Here is a 7722-nt window from a genome sequence, read left to right on the forward strand (position 1 = left end):
TGTCATGACCCGATCGTACCGAGCATGCCACATGTCCTGGCACAGATTCTATGTTGTTCTGAGACATGATACCTAACTGTTCACTGTTTACCTTGTTCTGTACTCTCTAGGGGTGTACAGTAAGTAATTAGGGTGTATGCTGTGCTTATGCTTGTAGCTGTGTGGTGTATGGGTGACTATTCTATCCCTCTCTCTCTCTTCATGTGCAACGGAGGTAGTACCACCATAGAATGGACCAACCAACCACTCCATCATCCTGCCACTTGAACAGGAGGAGACCTCCTACCTATTCCAGTGGGTAAGTTACTGTGTGTTAATTATAAAATAATGGCAGGTGGCCCATTATCTTTGTATCTATGTTAGTACTGATTAGAGCTTTGTACAGTTGGGATCATGCCTCAGGGTGATATAGAGCCTGTGCTAGGCCCTGCCTTAGGGACTAGCTGTGACCCTGTTGACCTGTTGTATGATCAGCAAGTCGAGCGTCTTGAGCGATCCTTACCTTTGGGAAAACTTGACAGTATAGCCTCTGTTCGATTTCTAGATTCCTTGCTTTTGGGATCCTGCCATCGCGTTGCGGTATCGGTAGCCCTGAAGGCAGGGGATTTAGAAATCGGAACAGAGCAATACTGCCCAGTGGGGGCGCAATGACACTTACTGGTGATTGGACAGGAATGAAGCAGATTAGCTACGTTGTCATGACCCGATCGTACCGAGCATGCCACATGTCCTGGCACAGGTTTTATATTGTTCTGAGACATGATACCTAACTGTTTACTGTTTACCTTGTTCTGTACTCTCTAGGGGTGTACAGTAATTAGGGTGGTACGAGTGTATGCTGTGCTTATGCTTGTAGCTGTGTGGTGTATGGGTGACTATTCTATCCCTCTCTCTCTCTCTTCATTTGCAACGGAGGGAGTACCACCATAGAATGGACCAACCAACCACTCCATCATCCTGCCACTTGAACAGGAGGAGACCTCCATTGAGTGCTACCTATTCCAGTGGGTAAGGTTAATTATAAAATAACTTTGAGCTTGTGTGCATGGCAGGTGGCCCATTATCTTTGTATCTAGGTTAGTACTGATTAGAGCTTTGTACAGTTGGGATCATGCCTCAGGGTGGTGTAGAACCTGTGCTAGGCCCTGCCTTAGGGACTAGCTGTGACCCTGTTGACCTGTTGTATGATCAGCAAGTCGAGCGTCTTGAGCGATCCTTACCTTTGGGAATACTTGACAGTATAGCCTCTGTTTGATTTCTAGATTCCTTGCTTTTGGGATCCTGCCATCGCGTTGCGGTATCGGTAGCCCTGAAGGCAGGGGATTTAGAAATCGGAACAGAGCAATACTGCCCAGTGGGGGCGCAATGACACTTACTGGTGATTGGACAGGAATGAAACAGAATAGCTACGTTGTCATGACCCGATCGTACCGAGCATGCCACATGTCCTGGCACAGGATTTATATTGTTCTGAGACATGATACCTAACTGTTTACTGTTTACCTTGTTCTGTACTGGTGTACAGTAATTAGGGTGGTACGAGTGTATGCTGTGCTTATGCTTGTAGCTGTGTGGTGTATGGGTGACTATTCTATCCCTCTCTCTCTCTCTTCATGTGCAACGGAGGGAGTACCACCATAGAATGGACCAACCAACCACTCCATCATCCTGCCACTTGAACAGGAGGAGACCTCCATTGAGTGCTACCTATTCCAGTGGGTAAGGTTAATTATAAAATAACTTTGAGCTTGTGTGCATGGCAGGTGGCCCATTATCTTTGTATCTAGGTTAGTACTGATTAGAGCTTTGTACAGTTGGGATCATGCCTCAGGGTGATGTAGAACCTGTGCTAGGCCCTGCCTTAGGGACTAGCTGTGACCCTGTTGACCTGTTGTATGATCAGCAAGTCGAGCGTCTTGAGCGATCCTTACCTTTGGGAATACTTGACAGTATAGCCTCTGTTTGATTTCTAGATTCCTTGCTTTTGGGATCCTGCCATCGCGTTGCGGTATCGGTAGCCCTGAAGGCAGGGGATTTAGAAATCGGAACAGAGCAATACTGCCCAGTGGGGGCGCAATGACACTTACTGGTGATTGGACAGGAATGAAACAGAATAGCTACGTTGTCATGACCCGATCGTACCGAGCATGCCACATGTCCTGGCACAGGATTTATATTGTTCTGAGACATGATACCTAACTGTTTACTGTTTACCTTGTTCTGTACTGGTGTACAGTAATTAGGGTGGTACGAGTGTATGCTGTGCTTATGCTTGTAGCTGTGTGGTGTATGGGTGACTATTCTATCCCTCTCTCTCTCTCTTCATGTGCAACGGAGGGAGTACCACATAGAATGGACCAACCAACCACTCCATCATCCTGCCACTTGAACAGGAGGAGACCTCCATTGACTATTCCAGTGGGTAAGGTTAATTATAAAATAACTTTGAGCTTGTGTGCATGGCAGGTGGCCCATTATCTTTGTATCTAGGTTTGTATCTAGGTTAGTACTGATTAGAGCTTTGTACAGTTGGGATCATGCCTCAGGGTGATGTAGAGCCTGTGCTAGGCCCTGCCTTAGGGACTAGCTGTGACCCTGTTGACCTGTTGTATGATCAGCAAGTCAAGCGTCTTGAGCGATCCTTACCTTTGGGAAAACTTGACAGTATAGCCTCTGTTCGATTTCTAGATTCCTTGCTTTTGGGATCCTGCCATCGCGTTGCGGTATCGGTAGCCCTGAAGGCATGGGATTTAGAAATCGGAACAGAGCAATACTGCCCAGTGGGGGCGCAATGACACTTACTGGTGATTGGACAGGAATGAGGCAGAATAGCTACGTTGTCATGACCCGATCGTACCGAGCATGCCACATGTCCTGGCACAGGTTCTATATTGTTCTGAGACATGATACCTAACTGTTTACTGTTTACCTTGTTCTGTACTCTCTAGGGGTGTACAGTAATTAGGGTGGTACAACCAAGGCGAGTGTATGCTGTGCTTATGCTTGTAACTGTGTGGTGTATGGGTGACTATTCTATCCCTCTCTCTCTCTTCATGTGCATGCAACGGAGGGAGTACCACCATACAATGGATCAACCAACCACTCCATCATCTGAACAGGAGGAAACCTCCATTGAGTGCTACCTATTCCAGTGGGTAAGTTACTGTGTGTTAATTATAAAATAGCTTTGAGCTTGTGTGCATGGCAGGTGGCCCATTATCTTTGTATCTAGGTTAGTACTGATTAGAGCTTTGTACAGTTGGGATCATGCCTCAGGGTGATGTAGAGCCTGTGCTAGGCCCTGCCTTAGGGACTAGCTGTGACCCTGGGATTTATAAATCGGAACAGAGGGCGCAATGACACTTACTGGTGATTGGACAGCAGAATAGCTACATGATCGTACCGAGCATGCCACATGTCCTTCTATGTTGTTCTGAGACATGATACCTTACTGTTCACTGTTTACCTTGTTCTGTACTCTCTAGGGGTGTACAGTAATTAGGGTGGAACAACCAAAGCGAGTGTATGCTAATTCATTATGAACTTGTGCCGCAATTTCAATGATTTATACAGCAATTTAGTACATTAATCTTTATTAGTCATCTGAATGTGTTGACAGTTATGAACCTTTAAACTCTTGTAATATGGAATGTAAGGTACTACCAAGTAAGGTAATGCTGGAGAAACCTTGCCAAGACTCTGTAATATGGAATGTGATGTACTACCATGTAAGGTAATGCTGGAGAAACCTTAGTGAGAACGATTTTAGTTTAACTAGCAACCCAGCAGTCTAGCTCATTATTCAGCCTCTTCTACCTCTGCTCTACCTCAAGTTCTCTTCTACCTTCTCTATACTCTACTGAGGAACCCAGCAGCCTCTATGTCCATCAGATCTCCTCTACCTAACCCAGTACTGCTCCAAGCTATAAGGTTTGTAGAGCTTTGTGTTAGCTAGCACTGGCTTTGTGTTAGCTTAATTGCCTGATCGAAGTAGCTTGTGTCAGGTCAGTGTCTAAGTGTTGGTATAGCTGCCTACCAGCTTCAATCCTACCAATGTCAGCTTCCCAATGTCAGCTTCAAGCCTCCTACAGCTGAGCGCTGGCTTTAGCTTGTAGCTTGTGTGTATGTAAGCCGCCTGCTATGGCAGCTTTTTATTTTTTGTCGCGGCCTGAAATCGAGACTGGTAGTAATTAGCCTCGATTCTTCTCCTGGCGCGTGTATTAAGTTCAAAAACAGCTCAACACTTTTTTTTAGGTAAATAAAATTCTTAAGTTAAATCAGTATTTTTTTCCTTACAGACAAGAGCATCAGAATATTAAGAGACATCAAAGACGCCAAGTATCAAGAAACACCAAGTATCAAGAGGAGACTCCAGGCCAAACGTTAGTCGTAAATAGTGTGATTATGTTTTTGCTCATTCGAGACAATTAAAAAAGAAGGAGGTAAAACATATCATGCTGTACGTACAATTAAGATGACTAGCATCATAATAATTTATTTGCTGGTTTTGCCTGCTATCTAAAAAAATTAGGCAAGCCCGTGTTTAAATAGTGTGCAATATTTCATTTGCTGGTTTAGCCAGCTTCTGATGGGGAGCCTTGCACGCCCTAATCTAAAAAAAATTAGGCAAAAAGGGAGAGCAAATAGTGTGCAATATGTGTGCAATATTTCATTTGCTGGTTTAGCCAGCTTCTGACGGGGAGCCTTGCACGCCCTAATCTAAAAAAATTAGGTAAAAAGGGAGAGCCCGTATTTAAATAGTGTGCAATATTTCATTTGCTGGTTTAGCCAGCTTCTGACGGGGAGCCTTGCACGCCCTAATCTAAAAAAATTAGGCAAAAAGGGAGAGCCCGTATTTAAATAGTGTGCAATATTTCATTTGCTGGTTTAGCCAGCTTCTGACGGGAGCCTTGCACGCCCTAATCTAAAAAAATTAGGCAAAAAGGGAGAGCCCGTATTTAAATAGTGTGCAATATTTCATTTGCTGGTTTAGCCAGCTTCTGACGGGGAGCCTTGCACGCCCTAATCTAAAAAAATTAGGCAAAAAGGGAGAGCCCGTATTTAAATAGTGTGCAATATTTCATTTGCTGGTTTAGCCAGCTTCTGACGGGGAGCCTTGCACGCCCTAATCTAAAAAAAATTAGGCAAAAAGGGAGAGCAAATAGTGTGCAATATTTCATTTGCTGGTTTAGCCAGCTTCTGACGGGGAGCCTTGCACGCCCTAATCTAAAAAAATTAGGCAAAAAGGGAGAGCCCGTATTTAAATAGTGTGCAATATTTCATTTGCTGGTTTAGCCAGCTTCTGACGGGGAGCCTTGCACGCCCTAATCTAAAAAAAATTAGGCAAAAAGGGAGAGCAAATAGTGTGCAATATTTCATTTGCTGGTTTAGCCAGCTTCTGACGGGGAGCCTTGCACGCCCTAATCTAAAAAAATTAGGCAAAAAGGGAGAGCCCGTATTTAAATAGTGTGCAATATTTCATTTGCTGGTTTAGCCAGCTTCTGACGGGGAGCCTTGCACGCCCTAATCTAAAAAAAATTAGGCAAAAAGGGAGAGCAAATAGTGTGCAATATTTCATTTGCTGGTTTAGCCAGCTTCTGACGGGGAGCCTTGCACGCCCTAATCTAAAAAAATTAGGCAAAAAGGGAGAGCCCGTATTTAAATAGTGTGCAATATTTCATTTGCTGGTTTAGCCAGCTTCTGACGGGGAGCCTTGCACGCCCTAATCTAAAAAAATTAGGCAAAAAGGGAGAGCAAATAGTGTGCAATATTTCATTTGCTGGTTTAACCAGCTTCTGACAGGGAGCCTTACAATAAATTAGTGGTTTTGCTTAGTGCATTGTTTGTTTTAGTGAAGAAAAAAGTGCAGTAAAACATGAAAAGAAAAGAAAAAAGTGGTTTTGCTTATAAGCTTAAGTAGCGCTTGATGATGAAAAGACAAAAGTAGGTTAGCTTTATTAGTGCAGTATTTGCTGGTTTAAGTGAAAAAAAAGTTGTTTTGTTAATAGTGGTTTGCTGAAAAAAAAAGTGAAGTCAGTCAAAGTTGTTTTGCAATTATGAAAACAAGTGCAGAAGGTAGTAGCTTATTAAAAGTTTGTATTTTAAGTAAAGTAAAAGTAGTAGCTCAGTGCAGTAGAGGAAGCCAAAGGAAGCCAAAGTAGATATGCTATGGAATTTAGAAACCATAAGTACTGAAATATTGCCATCATCTGCTATAAAAGAGAGTGAGCAAAAAGGGAGGAGGGTGGGCGTGGCTGAGGGTGGGAAAGTTGGCTAGAGTGTGCGGTAAAGTACTTGAGCTAGAGTTGTGGTTAAGTACTCTAACAACAGCTAGAGTTGTGGTTAAGTACTCTAACAACAGCTAGAGTTGTGGTTAAGTACTCTAACAACAGCTAGAGTTGTGGTTAAGTACTCTAACAACAGCTAGAGTTGTGGTTAAGTACTCTAACAACAGCTAGAGTTGTGGTTAAGTACTCTAACAACAGCTAGAGTTGTGGTTAAGTACTCTAACAACAGCTAGAGTTGTGGTTAAGTACTCTAACAACAGCTAGAGTTGTGGTTAAGTACTCTAACAACAGCTAGAGTTGTGGTTAAGTACTCTAACAACAGCTAGAGTTGTGGTTAAGTACTCTAAGGGTTAGGGTTAGGGTTAGGGTTAGGGTTAGGGTTAGGGTTAGGGTTAGGGTTAGGGTTAGGGTTAGGGTTAGGGTTAGGGTTAGGGTTAGGGTTAGGGTTAGGGTTAGGGTTAGGGTTAGGGTTAGGGTTAGGGTTAGGGTTAGGGTTAGGGTTAGGGTTAGGGTTAGGGTTAGGGTTAGGGTTAGGGTTAGGGTTAGGGTTAGGGTTAGGGTTAGGGTTAGGGTTAGGGTTAGGGTTAGGGTTAGGGTTAGGGTTAGGGTTAGGGTTAGGGTTAGGGTTAGGGTTAGGGTTAGGGTTAGGGTTAGGGTTAGGGTTAGGGTTAGGGTTAGGGTTAGGGTTAGGGTTAGGGTTAGGGTTAGGGTTAGGGTTAGGGTTAGGGTTAGGGTTAGGGTTAGGGTTAGGGTTAGGGTTAGGGTTAGGGTTAGGGTTAGGGTTAGGGTTAGGGTTAGGGTTAGGGTTAGGGTTAGGGTTAGGGTTAGGGTTAGGGTTAGGGTTAGGGTTAGGGTTAGGGTTAGGGTTAGGGTTAGGGTTAGGGTTAGGGTTAGGGTTAGGGTTAGGGTTAGGGTTAGGGTTAGGGTTAGGGTTAGGGTTAGGGTTAGGGTTAGGGTTAGGGTTAGGGTTAGGGTTAGGGTTAGGGTTAGGGTTAGGGTTAGGGTTAGGGTTAGGGTTAGGGTTAGGGTTAGGGTTAGGGTTAGGGTTAGGGTTAGGGTTAGGGTTAGGGTTAGGGTTAGGGTTAGGGTTAGGGTTAGGGTTAGGGTTAGGGTTAGGGTTAGGGTTAGGGTTAGGGTTAGGGTTAGGGTTAGGGTTAGGGTTAGGGTTAGGGTTAGGGTTAGGGTTAGGGTTAGGGTTAGGGTTAGGGTTAGGGTTAGGGTTAGGGTTAGGGTTAGGGTTAGGGTTAGGGTTAGGGTTAGGGTTAGGGTTAGGGTTAGGGTTAGGGTTAGGGTTAGGGTTAGGGTTAGGGTTAGGGTTAGGGTTAGGGTTAGGGTTAGGGTTAGGGTTAGGGTTAGGGTTAGGGTTAGGGTTAGGGTTAGGGTTAGGGTTAGGGTTAGGGTTAGGGTTAGGGTTAGGGTTAGGGTTAGGGTTAGG

Source organism: Halichondria panicea, chromosome 15 (genome assembly GCF_963675165.1).
Source record: "Halichondria panicea chromosome 15, odHalPani1.1, whole genome shotgun sequence".
Classification (NCBI taxonomy): Eukaryota; Metazoa; Porifera; class Demospongiae; order Suberitida; family Halichondriidae; genus Halichondria; species Halichondria panicea.